The sequence below is a fragment of the Trichosurus vulpecula genome, chromosome 9 (assembly GCF_011100635.1).
Source record: "Trichosurus vulpecula isolate mTriVul1 chromosome 9, mTriVul1.pri, whole genome shotgun sequence".
Lineage (NCBI taxonomy): Eukaryota > Metazoa > Chordata > Mammalia > Diprotodontia > Phalangeridae > Trichosurus > Trichosurus vulpecula.
In genome coordinates, this window is record NC_050581.1 from 184,091,315 (window position 1) to 184,111,291 (window position 19,977).

A 19,977-nucleotide genomic window follows, 5' to 3' on the forward strand; every position below is an offset into this window, starting at 1 on the left:
TTTGGCCAGAGCAAGTACTTAAAACACCCAGCCCATATGGAATGGAATGGAACAAGCATTTATTAAGTATTTACTGTGCTAGAAACTGTGCTAAACTTTATAAATATTATCTCATTTATTAGAGTGAGATTTAAGTTAATGAGGAGAATATAAACAACAATGAAATAATTAATTTTCCTTGGACTATTAAAGTCATAATTGAAAATAATAGCATTACTGTTGGTGGAGTTGTGAACTGGTCCAATCACTCAAGAGAACAATTTGCCCAAAGGATGATAAAACTGCGCGTAACTTTTGACCCAGCAATACCACTTCTAGTTTTGTATCCCAAAGAGATCAAAGAAAAAGGAAAAAGACCTATTTGGGAAAAAATATTTTAAGCATCTCTTCCTGTGTTGGCAAAGAATTAGAAGTTGACAGGATGCTCATCAATTGGAGGATGGCTGAACAGTTGTGATTGTGATTGTGAGGGAATACTATTTTGCTATAAGAAATAACGAGCAGGATGGTTTCAGAAAAACTTGGAAAGACTTCTATACAGTCGTGTGAAGTGAAGTGAGCAGAACCACGAGAAGGCCATACACAGCAAGTGAATTATTGTCGTTATCTTTGTTGAGTTGTTTTTCAGTCATGCCTGACCCTTCATGGACCCATTTACGTTGGTTTTTTTTTTGGCAGAGATGCTGAGGTGGTTTGCTATTTCCTTCTCCAGCTCATTTCACAGATGAGGAAATGGAGGCAAACAGGGTGAAGTGACTTGCCCAGGGTCACACACGTAGTAAGTGTCTGAGGCCAGATTAGAATTCAGGAAGATGAGTCTTCCTGACTTCAGGCCTGGCATGATACCCACTGTGCCACCTAGCTGTGACTGACAGCACATTGTAAGGATGATCAAATGTGAACGATTTGGATAACAATTTCAAAGAACCGATGATGAAAAATGCCATCTGCCACCAGAGAGAGAACTGATGAGCTCTGAGTGCTGATTGCGGCAGACTTTCTTCACTTCCTAAATTATTTGTTTTTTTTTTTTTTGCAACATGGCTAACATAGAAATATGTTTTACATGACTTCACATGTATAATGGGTAAGATATTGTTTACTTTCTCAATGGATGGGAGTGGGACTGTAGGGAAGGAGAGAATTTGGAACTCAAAATTTTAAATAAAATGATTGTTTAAAGTAAATAAATAAAAGATTTTTTAAAAAGTAGATCCCATTAAGAACTGTTGTTGAGTCTGGGCTGTTCCAGTGTGCATCTTCCATCCCCTGTACCTGCTGAGCCTCCAGAGAGCATACTAGGCATGGCATCCTTGTGGGTCCCTGCAGTTGGTTTCACACTGTTCCCAAGCATTAGCGGCATGCTGGGATCCTGGATCACAAGCTGTGAGGTTCCAACATGGTGCAGCTGTCATGGCATCTACCCTACTGGATGCAGGGTCCTATCTGGAGGATATCTGGAGGAGGATATCTGGAGGATATATGGTATGGCTCCTCCCTGGTTTGGGAGGAGCTCAGGGCCTTCACAGAGGAGACTCTGCTACCCCTGGGACTCTATGTGGGGCAGCTGCCTCTGATCTGAGGCTGGCCACCCTTATTCTTTGGTGATGGGCTGGGTCCTGGTGGAGATCACTTGGCCAGTGGGGCTGCAGTGGCCACCACTGTGTCCTGAGACCTTTGAATCTGACAGCCTTCTGCTTCATGTACCCCTTCCTAACATGGATGATAATGGCCACAACCCTGAATTACTGAGTCTGGTGGGATAACAAAGACAAAAAAGTATTCCCCTAGTGCTGAATAAAGGAGCTCTCAGGTTTCTCTTTGAGATGGGTCTCTGAAACAAGATGAGGGTGTTGCTAAAGCTGAGTTGAGGCTCTTAATTGGAAGCCTTCTCCTTAAGCGGGTCAACTTGGCAAGGAAACGAAACACCCAAAGGGTGGCATTTCATTTTAAAATTCCCTACTTGTGTTTCAAGATATTATATGAAAATTGGGTTATGATCAATTCCAGCTTTTTAAATGACCCTGGGCTCCACCATAAAGCAGCTCTGTGTCTGTCAGCAATAGACCCAAATCACTATTTGGTGGCTTGGTCCTGGCATTTGGGTTATACTCTAGTGGATTATGGCTCAACTTTTATATGTAAATAAATTTCTCAACAACAACAACAAAAGGACCCTTCTTGATAGATTCCCTTATGCAGGTTTAAAGGAGAGCATTCAACAAATATCACATGGCATGGGGAGGCATGTGTACAATGATGACCCAGTGGAACAGAAGTTCTGTGAGGGCAGAGACTCTTTCACTTTTGACTTGGAATCCCCAGGTTTAGCCTGGAGCAAAACTAAAACTCAATAGAAAGTTGGTTGATTGGATCTTGGAATGGAGAGGATATCTACAGGGATGACTTAAAAGATGTATAAGTCTCTGACCTTATCCCAGGCAGGGCAGTCCATTCTGTGTCTTTCTTCCTTTTGCAACTAGTATGAGTTTCCAGGTCATCACCAAACAATCCTCAACTTGCTCATTTACTGCATTGTACAACATATTAATAGACCTTACAATGTGTTCTTCATTTAAAGAGCCAGGGATTATTTGCAAAGAATTCCAAGTCGGTTCTTCATCCTCCCTTACTCCCTGTGGTGCCGTCCACTTTCTGGGCTGAAGCTTGATCAATAAACACGTTTTCCTGTCTGCTGGGTCTTTCAGTCTTCCAATTAGAAAACCAAAGCAAAACATGCAGTTTTATCATAAAGTGACAGCAGTCAATTCTGGCTCAATGCTGAATGCAGAACACTGGTTTTCAGGTGTTTGTATGGCATAAACAAAGGCACACCAACTTGGAAATCAACAGGATTTATTTTAGCCAAGATACATATACTAGCTTTAGCCAAACATCATCTTGGCTATTCAGAGATTGGCGCTTTTTTACGGATGGTAATCAGGTAAAATCGTGGAGTCCTAGGACCTTATTGCTTAATGGTCATCTGTGGCATTGGGCCATTAGCCCAACCACCATATTTGAGAGATGAGGAAACAGGTGCCCCAGATGTTTAGTGACTTGTTCAAATCACACAGGTCACAGGTCTAACAGATAATGTACTGCAAAAGGGGAATGGATCCCCTCGGGAGAGGGTGGGGTCACCTTCACTGTGATGGGCTCAAAGAAATATTGGATGACCATTTTTTTTATGGAGGAGATTCTTGTCAAGGGAAAAATGGACCAAGTGACTTTCATGGTCTCCTCCCACACAGAGATTTCATAATTCTTCAACTATTAACTGCTCGTTTGAGCTTCAGGTCTTCCTTATTTGAATGTATGCTCCTTGTAAGTAAGGATCTTTTAATTCATTGTCTTTCTAGACTCAGCACTTTAACATACTGCCTGGTATGGAGTAGCTCCTGAAGAAATATTTATTGGTTGGTTTTTATAGACCTTCCCCGTCTCCTAACAAGGTTAATCTGTTCATTAAGGTCCTTGATTCCATCCCTTCATATGATTTTTAGAAGTCTACGTGCCTACGTATGTGTGTGGGGAGGAGTGCTGAATTCAACTCAATTCACTAAATATTTACTTTAAAAATCATTTTTATTGATACATCTTTTTCCCATCACTATCATTTCCAAGTAGATATTCCTCTCCATTTACTCAGAGAGCCAACGTTTATAACCCAGAATAATAAAACAAACAAAAAACTTCAGCAAAACCAATGAATTCATCAATGAAATCTGACGGTATGTGCAATAATTCATTTTCTTGTATCTCCTAACTGCCCCCCCCATTTAATCTGTTGCAAAGTCTTGCCATTTCTACCTTCACAGTACCTCCTTCATATACTTCTTCTCTTCTCTGACACTGATATCACCCGGTACAGGCCTTCATCACCTCATATCTAGACTGGCAAAATGGACTGCTAGTGGGTATCTCTGCCTCATGTCTCTACACTCTAGTCCATTCTGTTAAAATGATCCTGCTAAAGTCATCATTGTTTGTTCTTTGTCCTCAAAGAGGACCAATGACATATTGACTTGTGTGTGAATTGGATTGAAGTGAGGCACAGCTGGGTTCAGGTCTTACTATATCACTCCCTCGTCCCCACCCCCCACTCAATAAACCCCAGTGGCTCCCTCTAACCTCTAAGATTAAATACAAAATCCTGTTTGACTTTTAAAGCCCTCCATCACCTGGCCCCTTCCTAATTCTCCATTCTTTTTACTCCTCACATCTGCCATCATACACTCTTAGGGAATCTGGTGTCTTTTGTTCCTCCAACTAGCCACTCCATCTCCTTACTCCAGCTTTCATTGGTCATCTTCCATTGCCTGGAACTCCCATCTCCTCATTTTTGCCTCCTCAGTTCTCTGACTGCTTCCAAAACTCAGATAAAATCCCACCTTCTGAAAAGAAGCCTTTCCTAATGATCCTTCCTGCCGGAGCCTCCCATCTGTTGATTATCAACAATTCTGCTTGTAAATAACTTGTTTGTATCTAGTCATTCATAATTTGTCTCTATCATTAGATGATGGGAGTAGGGAATACTTTTTACCTTGCTTTGTATTCCCAGGGCTTAGCAGAGTGCTTAGCACATGGAAGGTGCTTAACAAATGTTTGTCGACTGACTGTTGAGGAGCCAAGCTTAGACATTATAATTATATAATGTTCATTTTGTTTTAGGAGGGTTCTTTTCTTTCACATTATTTCAGGTCTTCTGTATATTTTGACAGTTATTTATTTATATCTATTTTTACATATTATATTATGTTATGTTACATTATATATTATTCATATGATATTATATATAATTATTCCATATTATATTATTTATACATTATATAAAATATATTTATAATACATTATTATATATTATTAAATTATATTATTTATATTTATTTTACATATATTATATTACATTACACTGCATTATTTTGTATTATTCATTATATATTATATTAATATGACATATTAATATATTAAGTAGCTACTAGGTACTTCATTAAGAAAAAAGAACTCATAAGGAGCAATTCACAGGGTAGCCTTGTGGTACAGAGGAAATAGCCTAAATCTGAGAGCCAAGGGGCCTGGATTCTAGTCTCATCTCTGCCACTGACTGACTATGAGGCCTCAGACAAGTCCTTCATCCAGACTATGAGAGGAGGCAAGGTCTTCAAACTCATGCCATATGGTCAGTGGAAGGCTCTGGGGATATTTCGTTTACAGGAGAGGAGCCTCCTGGGGGAATGAAATTGTTTTCTAGGATATGAAGGGATGTCATGGAGAAGGAGGAATTTTCTGCTTGTCCACAATGGGCAGAAGGAAAAGCAATGAATGGAAGCTGCAGGAAGATCCACTTGGGCTTGATGTGAGGTCTAACATCATTGGCAATCTTCAGGCGAAGGCTGGAAGGCCGCTTCCTGACTATGAAATGGTGGAGCTTCCTGTTCAAGTGTAGGTTGAATTACTGGCTTTTTTCTAACTCTGAAATTCCAGAATATGGGAGGCAGGAAGTTGGACTAGATGATTTTAATGGTCCATGTTAGGATAGAGGCAAGACTTGGGGTCAGGAAGACCTCAGTTCAAATCCAAGCTCAAACACTTAACTAGATTTGTGACCCTAAATAAGGCAACTAACATCACCATGCCTTAGTTTCCCCATTTTTAAAATGGGTGTGATAATAGCCCCTAGCTCCCAGGGTTATTGTGGGGATAAAATGAGATAATATTTATTTTTTTAATAAGGGCAGCTAGGTAGCAACACAGTGCACAAAGCTCTGGACCTAGAATGAGGAAGATTCATCTTCCTGAGTTCAAATGTGACCTCAGATACTTACCAGCTGTGTGACCCTGGGCAAGTCACTTAACCTTGCTTGCCTTAGTTTCTCAGTAAGTTTAGTTTCTCTAGTTGAATGTGTCTCTAGTAAAATGAGTGGGAGAAGAAACTGGCAAACCACTATGGTATCTTTGCTGAGAAAACCCCAAATGGAGTCACAAAGAGCTAGACAGGACTGCAATGGCTGAACAACAACAATTTTAAAAGTGCTATGCAAAGTTTAAAGTGCTATATAAATGCTATTAATTAGTATTAATATCATTGACATTATTCTGTGAATATTATTTTGGGGTGCTTGCTCTAATAATTTAGGGTGACAGTAGATAAAGCCCTGGCCTTGGAGTGAGGAAGACCTGAGTTCAATCCAGCCTCAGATACTTACTGTGTGACCCTAGGCAAGTCACTTAGTTTCTGTTTGCCTCAGTTTCTTCCTCTGTAAAATGGAAATATGAACAGCACCTACCTACCAGGGATATTTTGAGGATGAAATGAGATAATGTTTGTAAAGTATCTGGCATCCAGTAGGTGATGTATAAATGCTAGCTATTACTGTTATTCTTTCCTTGTATCATAAGGATACCAGTGGTACATATGGGCTTTCCATCAGTTCTTCATTCTTCCCATATGAATAGCCCATCTTCTGTTTTGGACTGTTTTCATAAGGCCATGGCATCCTTCACTTGTAACTAGCACCCTAATTCTTTTTGTTCTCCCACCCAAAGCTTGTTTCCCACCAATATAGCCCCTTTAGTGTGAAGCAGGAGATACATTATCATCATCATCATCATCATCACCATCATCACCATCACCATCATCACCATCACCATCACCATCATCACCGTCATCACCGTCATCATCATCGTCATCACTATCACCATTATCACCATCACCATCATCACTGTCATCACCGTCATCATCATCGTCATCACCATCACCATCATCACCATCACCATCATCACCATCACCATCATCATCATTACCATCACCATAACCATCATCACTGTCATCACCGTCATCATCATTGTCATCACCATCACCATCATCACCATCACCATCATCACCATCATCACCATCGTCATCACCATCACCATTATCACCATCACCATCATCACCATCACCATCATCACCATCACCGTCATCACCATCACCATCATCACCGTCATCATCATTGTCATCACCATCACCATCATCACCATCACCATCACCATCATCACTGTCATCACCATCATCATCATTGTCATCACCATCACCATCATCACCATCACCATTATCACCGTCACCATCATCACCATCACCATCACCGTCATCACCATCACCATCACCATCATCACTGTCATCACCGTCATCATCATTGTCATCACCATCACCATCGTCACCATCGCCATTATCACCATCACCATCATCACCATCACCATCTGTATTAGGAGGGCAGAGTTTATAATCTCAAAGAGGATCATAAACATGTCTGAAACGTTCGGAACCGCCGGATATAAGAAACTCTCAAAGTAGAAGGCAGAAGAATCAAAACATTTATTTAGGCTCCACAGTAACCAACCCATGAACCAGCAACCCCATTTTGATATATTGATCAAAAGCTTCCAGGCCCAATAAGTACGCCTTGAAAGAGTAACCAGGAGGCTACAGAGAAGCATGATTGCGTAAAGCAAAATCATGTTTCCCCCTCTATGGTAATAAAATTACCCACTGGACTGAAGTCTTTGTTCAGCTTCCTCCCGTAGGTCAGCTCTGCTACTGGCAGCTCCTGCTTCAGCTGTGGCTGTGGCTGTAACTGTCGCTGTAACTGTCGCCGTAACTGTCGCTGTAACTGTCTCTGGCTCCAACCGGAAAAGGAAGAGAGGATCTTCAAGCTGTCCTCTCCCCTCTTATAGAGTTTTTGACATCATCAAGCACCGCCTGAACGACCAGGGCCGATTGGTTCTTGACTTGGCCCCTCCCCCTAGCGTAGCCGTTAACACCTCCCCTCAGCCAGCCCCATGACTCATCACACAGGAAGTTGTCTGCTTCCTGGAATGCTCTTTGGGCTTCCTGCCCCGGAAGAGCAAGCCACAGTGTCCAGAGGCTCAATGAGGTAAGCTGAGTCATTCAAAGAAAACAAAGGCCATTCTGGCTACACTCCACCCCTTGTTATAGGATACATAATCTAATCAGCCATGTATCCTAGAACATACATTGTGATCCAATTACAAAGGAAACTAAAACATATCATTCATTATAAAGCAAAACATATCATTTGGTGACATTCCTAAATATTGGTTTACGATTCAAATGTGATCCACCCCTAGGTCCCAGCAAGATAATCTCTTCAATCAATCATCCCCAAAATAATTATTAATAATTCAAATGTCCACCCCTAAATCCTTGTATCCATTACATAGGATCAATAATATCATAACAATAAAACAACACAGCAAGGATAACACAAAATAAGTAAACAGAACACTATCATCATTTCCACCCCCCTTGAACGATTGGGGCTCAAAATCTTGGGGTGAGGGGTGAAGGTCTCATTTTCCATAGCTTCTTCATGCTGAAATTGGATGTAGAGATGGCCCTGCCCCCAAAAAGTCCCATTCCAGAGGTCATTTCTTTAACGAGCTGGCAGGAATTCCAAGAATGCTACATGCTTAGGCAGTCACCGGAAAGTGCAGGGTGCTTAAGCCTGAAGGAAACAAAACTAGCAACAAGGTTAGCCAAAACAAAGGACAAAAAGAATAGACAAGTATGGACTATAATTCTTCAATATTCCCTTTCATGTGATTCACTTGGGTTTGAAGGTTCAACATCTGTAGTATTTGCAGGAGCAGTTCTTATTTCCCTATCTCTCCTGTTATCAAGGCCTTTATCTCTGTACATTCTATATAATTCATTGGTTGGAATTCCATCTATCATTTCAAAACCTACCCCTGCTCTCAATAAAGCAGTAAACATTTCTTTCCTTGTTACTCTCCTTTGGCGCCAAGTTTGCTGGTTATTCACCCTTCTCTCTCGAGGAGATCTATCCCTTCCCCAGTCACCTAAGTCATGTAACTGTAAAATCTTATTTATCACTGTTGTAAGACGGCTCCCTACTTCTCCAAGTAATAAATTCAAAATTAGTTGTTTATAAGCAGGGGGAGCTGTCCTAATTATTAAATTCCTATGAGGCAGTTCCATTGGATCATTGTAATATTTGTCTGCAGTTCCTATCATAATGGCAGTCTTCATTACCTCCTCCTTTAGTCTCATGATACAATCTCTAAGTGAATACCAGGGTCTGTGCTCAGTGGGCCACATAGAATCAGTAGCATATCTCTTATTGCATCCCACAGCGGCTAATGCCAACAGAGTAGTCCTGCTATCACCATCTCCTTGCTGATGATGTTCCCTAAAAGCTTGTTGAACTAGAGGATCATGGCTGATACCTATGAATCTCATGCAGTCTGTCCTATCTACTGATATTCCACTGGCCCCTTGATCACTGAGTCTTACCATCCAAGATATCAATGGTTCTCCTATTCTTTGGCTGAATCTACTCAAAATATCTGTGACCTCTTGCGGTGAGAAATCTTCCTGAATTTCCCTTGTAACTGAATCTTCACCTCGGGTTTCTGTCTTCCTCCTTTGTATGGGTCGAGCCCTTGTCTGATCATTTAACCATCTCCTATTCTCTGTGTGAGGCACATCCTGAACCCCAGTAGTGTTTTGTGCCTCAGCCCCTAACATTGTCTCATTCTCTCCCCACTCACTTCCTCTGCCACCATGGCTAGGACGAAGCAGGCAGTCAGGCTCTTTCTGGGCTGGGTTGAAATGCACTCTGGGCTTTTTTGGTCTCCTGTTGCTCTTAGCCACATTAATAGAAAAGTTCTCATTTGAGTCAGTTTGGTCTCCTGCTATCTGAGATTCCCCTTCTTCCTGTGGGGTAGGAGTGCCCCCATGTCTTTCACTTAATCTCAATCTTTCGTATACTAGCCGGTAGGCTGATAACACTATCCAGCTTTGCCTAGATAGTGATGCCCCTGACTGAATCCCAACTTCTCGTAAACACTTTTCCAAATCCCTAGGATCTCCTCTCCGTAGCCTTGGTTCCCAGTTTTCACAGGGTCCAGCTTTTTTAGCCAATTCTTTTGCTAGGGAGGAATAAAATGGATCCTCCCATCCTGGGATATTCATCTCTTCCTCTGGAATTGTTCTGCTTCTAAATAGAGATCTTATACCTAGCGATCCCATCCTCGTTGCCAAATGTATTAGGAGGGCAGAGTTTATAATCTCAAAGAGGATCATAAACATGTCTGAAACGTTCGGAACCGCCGGATATAAGAAACTCTCAAAGTAGAAGGCAGAAGAATCAAAACATTTATTTAGGCTCCACAGTAACCAACCCATGAACCAGCAACCCCATTTTGATATATTGATCAAAAGCTTCCAGGCCCAATAAGTACGCCTTGAAAGAGTAACCAGGAGGCTACAGAGAAGCATGATTGCGTAAAGCAAAATCATGTTTCCCCCTCTATGGTAATAAAATTACCCACTGGACTGAAGTCTTTGTTCAGCTTCCTCCCGTAGGTCAGCTCTGCTACTGGCAGCTCCTGCTTCAGCTGTGGCTGTGGCTGTAACTGTCGCTGTAACTGTCGCTGTAACTGTCGCTGTAACTGTCTCTGGCTCCAACCGGAAAAGGAAGAGAGGATCTTCAAGCTGTCCTCTCCCCTCTTATAGAGTTTTTGACATCATCAAGCACCGCCTGAACGACCAGGGCCGATTGGTTCTTGACTTGGCCCCTCCCCCTAGCGTAGCCGTTAACACCTCCCCTCAGCCAGCCCCATGACTCATCACACAGGAAGTTGTCTGCTTCCTGGAATGCTCTTTGGGCTTCCTGCCCCGGAAGAGCAAGCCACAGTGTCCAGAGGCTCAATGAGGTAAGCTGAGTCATTCAAAGAAAACAAAGGCCATTCTGGCTACACCATCATCGCCATCACCATCATCATCACCATCACCATCATCACTGTCATCACCATCATTGTCATCATCACCACCATCATCATCATCAACAATAACAATAATTGACATATAGCAGTTTCCTCTTTGCTAAGCCCTTCACATACTTTGTATACAATACACTATTAGCTCCTCTTAGACTGTCATAGTGCTACAACAAGGAGTGTCATCCCCATTTTACAGATGCAGAAACTGAGACTCAGAATGCTTAGCAACTAACAAGCAGCTAAGGCAGGATTGGAACCCAAACATTTCTCCTCACTCCAACACTCTGAAAAGTCAGATTTAGTTATTATGAGACCTCCCTCCCTCTTTTCCTAGTCTAAGACACCCCCCACCTGATGCAGGGAAAAGGAACAGGAGGAGACTTGCTATCCTTGGCGATCAGATTTCCTTAAAAGGTAATTTAAAATGCTAAATATAAAATAGAATTTGCCCAAGAAGTAAAGTTACATAGTAATAATAGGGATTTTCATTACTGAAAGAGGCTCTTAGGAAAAGATATGCTTGTCCATAATAGTCATTACTAGAGTATGGGGCAAGGGAAAGTATTTAAGTATTATAATGAATGAAAATAAAAAAGCATTTATTAAGTGTCTCCTATGTACAAAACACTGTATAAATAGAAAAGCAAGCTAGCTCATGCTCTCAAGAAGAGATGAAATTAGTAAAGTACTTAGCACAGTATCTGGCACATAGTAGGCTTTTAAAAATTCTTATTCCCTACCCTCTACTTCCTCCTTCAAGGAACTTCCATTCTCATAAAGATTTCAGCTTCAAGTAAGATGGAAGAGCCCCATGGTCCTTGGGTGTGGTGATAAAGCAAATGACAATGTAATATTCCTTAGTGTCATTTCCATTCGTAAAATCAGTTAATTGTTAAAACGTTTATTAAGCACCCACTATGTGCCAGGAGCTGTGCTCAGTGCTAAAGATACAAAAGAGTCAATAAAACCATCTCCATTTCTGATATTGAATCACTTCATTTGACCAAGAACTTGACCATCGAGAACAATTTTTTTGTATCTTCAGTCATAAAGACAGAACCAGAAAAGTCTCCCCAGGATTAAAAGAGAGAGAGAGAGAGAGAGAGAGAGAGAGAGAGAGAGAGAGAGAGAGAGAGAGAGAGAGACAGAGAGAGACAGAGAGGCAGAGAGACAGAGACAGAGAGTGGAGAGACAGGGAGAGAGAGCGAGTTCACAAAGTAACATTGCACTACACAGCCTCTTGTTCAATGCCTCTGCTTAAAAACTGAATACCACTAAGTAGAAGTGACATTTGGTGGATGACTGCCTAAGGAAATCCATAAGTGATCCTCCAGCCAGTCCCCACCATCTTCCTGCCTCTGCCTGGTGGGTCGTGGGCTCCACTGTAGCCAAGCACTTATTCCAGTAATGGGCCCCTGTTGTTATTTAACACTGTCCAACAGGCAGGTGTGCAGGCAGGTGAAAAATCCACTTTCAAAGTTCACACTGATCATCGTCAAGCTCCAGGGTCTCTTATAGGGGGCTGCTACCCCTTAGGTTTAGTTTATTTCTGTTCTTATTTGGAGACCTCTTGGAGGCCACTGACACATGAGATTCCACATTTAGAACCGGAATTGCAACAGAGGCAGCCTGGCAGGGCAATGGCTAGAGTACCTGACTTGGAAAAAAGCTAAATTCAAATCCTGTCCCAGCTTATGAGCTGTGTAACCCTCAGCAAGTCATTAAAATCCTGCCTGTCTCAGTTTCCCCCCTGAAACATGAGGATAATAACCATTACCACACTTGTTTTGAGGATCAAATGTGATATTTGAAAAGTGCTTTGCAAACCTTAAAACACTATATCAGTACAAGCTATTGTTATTGTCAGCTATCTAGCCCAAACCCCAAACGACTTTCCCAAGGTCATTATCATAAACGCAGAGCTTGCTTTTCAGCCTAGGTCCTCTGACTCTAAACTCAGCACTCTTTCAACTGTATTGGACTATTAGCCCCCACCTTTCCCTTGTGCCCACTTCTCAAATGTTCTCACAAACCAAAGCTGTTGGTTCTCCATATCTGGCACCTTCTTGTTCCCCACCCCTTCATGCCCTCAATCTCCATCTCATGCCAGAGTCATCCCCTTAGCCTCCACAGCTTGGATCACTTGCCCAAACCCAAGCTTTCACTGTGGCTCCCTGCTTATGGCTTCACTATTTCATCTCTATGCCACCTTGGGCAATTCACTAAGCCCATCTGGGCTTTGGTTTCCTCACCTTGAAAGTAAGTAGGTTGTACTAACTGACCTCTAAGGTCCCTTTTATCCCTAAATCTATGAATTTTTGATCCTCCTCCTCCAAGGTCATAGCACTGATCTTTGCATCCTCCCAACCCTATCCAAGGGCAACACTAACTCTCTATTTGCTTTTCATTTTTCGAGGTCTCCGCCCACAGCACATTGCTCACCCGGTGGCCAGATCTCTGTCCATCATCATCAAATATCACTCACCACTCACCAGTGATAGTGCCTACCTAGCTAGCAAATTGGCAGGTAAAACTGACAGCTGCAGATTCATGCCACCTTTCCCACGCAGCTGTTGGCTATGCATCTTGAGTGTCCCCTGAGCCTCACATTACGAGCTCCAGAGTAGGGTTTCCAGGAGCAACAAATATTGTTTGTGGAATATTTTCAATCTTTGCAAACTCTGTGAAGAACACTGCTTCAGGTAGCTGCACTTATTGGGGAAACAATTTACGCTGAAAAAATAAATTCTTTAGCAAGTTTTTAATTAAATCTTGGGGAGACTTTCCATGGGCAAAACTTAATCATTTTCCTTGAGCGATATTTCGATGCTTCAATGAATTTGAGGCCTCATTCACATGGGTATACCCTTCAGCATGGCAGACTATAGCATGCTCATCCCCTCACATCCTGTGAAGTTCTTGTGCACGTGCTTTCCCAAATCCTCATGGTATGTTCCCTCAATGTACTTGGTACCACCTTCCAAGACCCTAGACATTACATGGATGTCCATAAATCCCGTTGTTCTTCTCCAGTCTATGTGACCCAGTTATATCCCTGATGAAATGCCTCATGCTATTACTTCTTGTTGGTAGTGTTGCAGAGGATTCACACCCACCAGTCACTACTACATTGCTCTTTGGGTACCCCTTTATTTGTGGGAAGCTGTGTTCGATCATATAGCATCACTGGAAGGACATTGATCTTCTAAAGATAGATATGTGCTTGTGAAAGTGTTTGCCACTCTCATGAAGGACATGGAGGACATCTAGCAAAGAGTCCAAATAGAGAACTGGCTCCCTCAAGACGATGAGATCTGCCAGACACTTCTCCTTATGGGTGGCGTCATGCTAATTACATCCAGCACCACAAAACTGCAGAGCTTCCTAAATGTGGTCCAGAATCATTTAAAATTTTAGCCTGATTATCCACATGGGGGAAAATGGAAGGATGGCTACTGTACAGTTAGATGGGAAACCCATGGAACTAGTCCATGGCTACAATTATCTTGGAAAATTCTTTACATGGACACTGAAGTGACCAGCCAAAGGAGGACAGGCTGAATTGATTAGGGGGAATTGCAAACAGGTTTCATGAGCCCAAGCTTCTGCCTTAAACCAAGGCACGTGTTAGCATCAATAAACTTTTATATGCATATCTGGAGTATCACAATCACTCAGTTAACTAACAAGCATTTGTTACTTTTATTTATTATTTATTTTTATTTATTATTCTTTACTCTTGCTATTTGCTACTTTGTGCTAAATGCTGGTGATACACAGACAAAGCAAAACACAATCTCTGCCTTCAAGGAGATTTCACTTTAATGCAAAACACAACACATAGAAAGCATAGATGCTTTCAGGGTATGTGGGAAGTAGCCTTATGGGGGAGTCTACAGGGGGGTGGTGTCTGTGCCAGATAAGTCATCCTATGAAAGGTAGTAGTTAAGTTGAGTCTTGGAGGAAACTGGGGCTAGGAGGGACAACGTTCTAAGTGCAAGGGAAAGCTCACTTAAAGGCATGAAAATGATAGATGGGATGTTGTGCATAAGGAGCAGGAAGTAAACCAATATGGCTGGACCATAGAACTTGTGGAGGGAAGTAATGATTCAGAAAATCTCAAAGACCTTAAAGATATGAAAAGGTCAGCATGTGAAGAGAATTAAATGCCGAACAAAGGTGTTCTTTTTGATCTTAGAGGTAATAGGGAACCACTGGAATTTATTGAATATGGAATTTAGGGGGTAGACGTGTGCTTTAGGAAAATTGCATTGGCAGCTAAGTGGATGATGGATTGGTTGAGATGCTCAGAGACACAGATTTCCATATTATAACTTGTCTACTAGTATTTTATAAGTCTAGAGTCCATAATGATAGTGAGTAATCCTTCCCCAATACAGAAATCAGCCCCACCTTACCTTAGTAGATGGTTTTCATGAACTGCTATGGCTGAAAAAAATGGATCATCCAATGGCCAGAATTTTGGGGTTACCCTCTCTGAATGAGCTTGGCTGGACCTCAAATGGCAGATCCACCAGACTTCTCCTTGAGGCCTTTTTAATCTGGTAGGCCATTCTAGAGCTTGGGCTCTTCTGGTCTAGACTTGAAGAGGTCATTTCTATGCAACAATGCCAGCAGAGTAGGCCATGAGAGGAAGACCACGATATCATCATTATTCACATTTCTGTATAAGACTTGTACCATTGGCAACTCATCAAGGGGCTTTGTTTTCATTTTCTAGTAATAAGGTTGAGTTGCAAAAAACCACCCACACTCCTTTTCCTGATTCTCTTTGTGAGTTCGATGTGCATTTGTGAGACTTATGGCTGAAGTTGCAGTTAGGGTCTTTCCCCATGGGAAAAAATCCCTACGAGGGGTGCTGTGGTACCTAAGAGGATTCTATTTTAATTCAGTGAAACAAGCATTTATATAGCACCTGCTATATGCCAGGTACTGAAGACACAGGGAGAAATGAAGATTCATGACTTTTTGCTTACCAGCACTGGGGCCTAGCCAGCTGTACCAAAGGATAGGTCTGAATGTCAATGAGCCAGTTTTATTTGCAGCCAGGTGCATCCATTTCCTTTCATTACTCCAAGGAAATCAGAACTTTTTTTTCTTTAATCACTTATTGAGCTGATTCAGATTCTTTCATCTCCAAGAGAAGTAACATCATATAGAGAAAGGAGACTTGAGATGCAGTCCCCAGCTTGGAGAGAACTAACTGTGTGATCTTGGATAAATCATTTCATCTTAGAGAATTTCAGCGAGCTCAGCAATTTCTTTGTCCATTCTGTGCCTGAAAGGGAATCTATTCTATAATAGCTACCATTTATAGAGCACCTTATGATTTACAAATTTAAGTATGTTAACCTTAAATGTATTAACCCATTTGATCATTGCATCAGCCTTGTAAGGTAGATATTATTATCATTTCAGGAAACTGACAGAACCCTAACCTCTCCCAGATTCGGTTTCCTCATCTGTAAAGTGAAGATAAGGATGGCACCTTTCTCCCAGGGCTGTTGTGTGGATAAAATGAGAAAAAAGTATTTTCATAAAGTACTTTGTAAGTCTTAAATCTCTTAATGAATACTACCTATTGTTAGCTATTATTGTCGCCACATCATAATGCTGACCCGTATTGAAATTGAAGCTCCTGAAAATCCCCAGATTGCTTCTAGACAAATGGCTGCCTCGTCTTGCCTCTTTTATACTTGAGAAGGTGATGTTTTTAACCCAAGTTTAAATTTTTCATTTAATCTATATGAAATTCAGCTCATTCTATTTGGTGTACTGTTCCAGTCCATCAAGACCTTTTTGGATCCTGACAGGCATCCAAAGTGTTGGTTGCCTCTCCAAGCTTGGTGTTATCCTTAGATCAGAGAAGCATGCCATCTCCGTTGCTATATACATCACCAGATTAATGAAGGGTTTCCATTTTCCTCATCGGTAAAATTTGTCTAAAAGAAATCAATCCATTAAGTGTTCATTAAGGGACTATTATGGACCATTCTAGGTACTGGAGATAGAAATAATCCTTACTTTAAAAGACCTTATGTGTGACAAAACAGGAAAATGATAAATGTTGGAGAAGATGTGGAAAAAATTGCAATACTAATACATTGTTGGTTGGGTTGTGAACTGATCCAACCATTCTGCAGAGTCATTTGGAACTAGGCCCAAAGAGTTATCAAACTGTCAAACCCTAACTCTAACCCTAACCCTAACCCATACCCTTTGATCCAGCAATACCACTTCTAGGTCTGTATCCCAAAGAGATCCTAAAAATGGGGAAAAATCCACATGTACAAATATATTTATAGCAGCTCCTTTTATTGTGACCAAGAATTGGAAATTGAAGGGATGATCATCAGTTGGGAAATGGCTGAACAATTTCTATTATATGAATGTAATGGAATATGATTGTGCTATAAGAAATGATAAGCAGGTGGAACTCTGAAAAACCTGGAGAGACTTACATGAACTGATGCTGAGTGGAGTAAACAGAACGAGGAGAACATTGTACCACCTAACAGCCACATTGTGCGATGATTAACTTTCATAAAATTGGCTTTTCTCAGCAATGCAAGGATCTAAGACAACTCCAAAAGACTCGTGATGGAAAATGCCATCCACTTCCAGAGAAAGAAGCATGGAGTCTGAATGCAGGTGGAAGCAGACTTATTTGCTCTCTTTTTGTTGTGGTTGTTTTGTTTCTTCTTTCTTGTGGTTCCTCCCATTAATTCTAATTCTTCTTTACAACATGACTAATGTGAAAATATGTTTACTTTGAATGTATACGTAGAGCCTATATCAGATTGCACCCTGTCTTGGGGAGGGGGAGGGGAGGGAGGGAGAGAAAAGTTAGAACACAAAACCTTATGGAAGTGAATGCTGAAAGCTAAAAATAAATTAATTAATAAAAAATAGAAGAGCTTATGTTCCAATGGGGGAGGCAACAGTTTATATACACACATATACGCACACACACACAATTCTGTATACAATAAATATAAAAGAATAAACACACATAAATGTGAGACTTAAGATCTACTGATTTCTAAGATTTTAAGATTTCACTTGTCCTACCCTGGAGTCTTTGTTTAATTATCTTTAAGGGAAAGTAGGGGCATACCGGGGAAAACCTAAATCATGTCAACATTTACCATCACTAAGGCCGTAACTTAGGACAGCTATGTGATACAGTAGATAGTGTTCCGGGCATGCAGTCAGGAAGACTTCTCTTCCTGAGTTTAAATCTGGCCTCAGATACTTATTAGCTGTGTGACCCTGGGCAAGTTATTTAACCCTGTTTTCCTCAGTTTCCTCATCAGTAAAATGAACTGGAGAAAGAATTGGTTTAGTATCTTTGCAAGAAAACCCCAAATGGGGTCAAAAGAGTCAGATGCAACCTCAGTGACTGAACAACATCAAAGCTGTATCTCAGAAACACCATATTCAGCATCGTGCCCTCTAGGTTAAAATAATTTTAATGAAATCAAGCACCTTACCAAGTGAGAACAGATTCAAAAGGTAGCATCTCCTTAGAGTCCACTGAAGTGCCCCAAAGGGAGCCTGAGAAACTGTAGCACTGGCTGTTCAACCCTTGCCAAGCTTGGGCATAGCCCCTTGACAATGTTAGTCACACCTAAGCATTCATCACATCACAGGTAAGCCTAGAGGGAAGAGAGGACGAATATGTGTTTGAACCCCAGGTTTCATTACAGGAAGAAAGGGGTCATTTGTTACTATCCACAGTTCACTCATAGCCTTGTAATTTTCTACTCACATTCCTAGTTGGGAAGCCTGTCCTGGGGAGGCCAGACAAAAGATCTTTGTTTGCCCTACCTTGGATGTTTGTCGGTATTCACAGTTGGGGCTCCTTTTGCACTGAGTTACAAGGTATTTAAAATAAGAACCCAAAGGCTCACTCACCAGGAAAACAACCGGAGGAACAGAGGTCTCAGGGTGCCCTTGGTTTGTGCTATGAGTTTTCATTTCTCACAAACCAAGGCAGAATATGTTCCTCTCAAGTCTCTCTTTAATGCCTCCTTAAAATGCATATACAGTCTGGTCCCCTATGGTTGCATTTGGTGTTTGACTGCTTCTTGGATGACAAGCCTAGCATTCACCAGGGGAGCCAATGCTGATATATTCCCCTAGCCCCTATGACCAACTTTTCCTATTGGTTAGCTCTGTAAGATTCACAGCTTTATTTTTTCTTGTTTCATTTGTCAATATTTTTTGCAAATAGTGTGTTTTCCAATTACATGTAAAGATGGTTTTCAACATTCATTTTTAAATACTGTTTTGAGTTTCAAATTGTCTCTCCCTCCGTCCATCCCATGCCCTCTCCTCAAGATGGCAAGCAATGTGATATAGGTCATACATGTGCAATCACGTAAATATATTTCTACATTAGTCAAGTTGTGAAAGAAAAAAAAACAGAACAAAGAGGAAAAGCATCAAAGAAGTGAAAATGGTATGCTTTGATCTGCATTTGGACTCCATAGGTCTTTCTCTGGAGGAGATAGCATTTTCCATCATGAATCTTTTGGAATTGTCTTGGGTCACTGTATTGCTGAGAAGAGCTAAGTCTGTCATAGTCGATCATTGCACAATGTTGCCATTACTGTGCACAATGTTCTCTCGATTCTGCTCACTTCACTCTGCATCAATTCATGTAAGTCTTCTTAGGTTTTTCTGAAGTCCACCTGTGCATCACTTCTTATAGCACAATAATATTCCATTAAATTCATATACCACAACTTGTTCAGCCATTCCCCAATTGAAGAGCATCCCCTCAACATCCAATTCTTGTTCACCACAAAAAGAGCTGCTATAAATATTTTTGTGCGTGTGGGTGCTTTTCTCTTATTTCATGATCTGAGATACAGATCTAGTAGTTATTTTGCTAGATCAAAGGGTAGGCATAGTTTGATTGCCCTTGGGCGTAGTTCTAAATTGTTCTCCAGAATGGGTAGAACACTTCACAGCTCCACTAACAATGTGTTAGTGTTCCAATTTTCCCAAATCTTTTCCAACATTTATCTTTTTCCTTTTCTGCCATATTAAGGGCTCCCAGTTTTATAATCAGATGAGAAAGAGATGGGCTGTGGAAACAGGAGGGGATGCTGACTTGTAAACAAGGCCTGCTCCCTTGGTTTT

The 19,977-nt window shown here is 41.3% G+C and overlaps 1 pseudogene; it reads left to right on the forward strand.

Annotated features, from left to right (window-relative positions):
• Positions 1–1,304: 1,304 nt before the first annotated feature.
• LOC118830784 lies at positions 1,305–2,547 on the forward strand (annotated as a pseudogene).
• Positions 2,548–19,977: the final 17,430 nt, after the last annotated feature.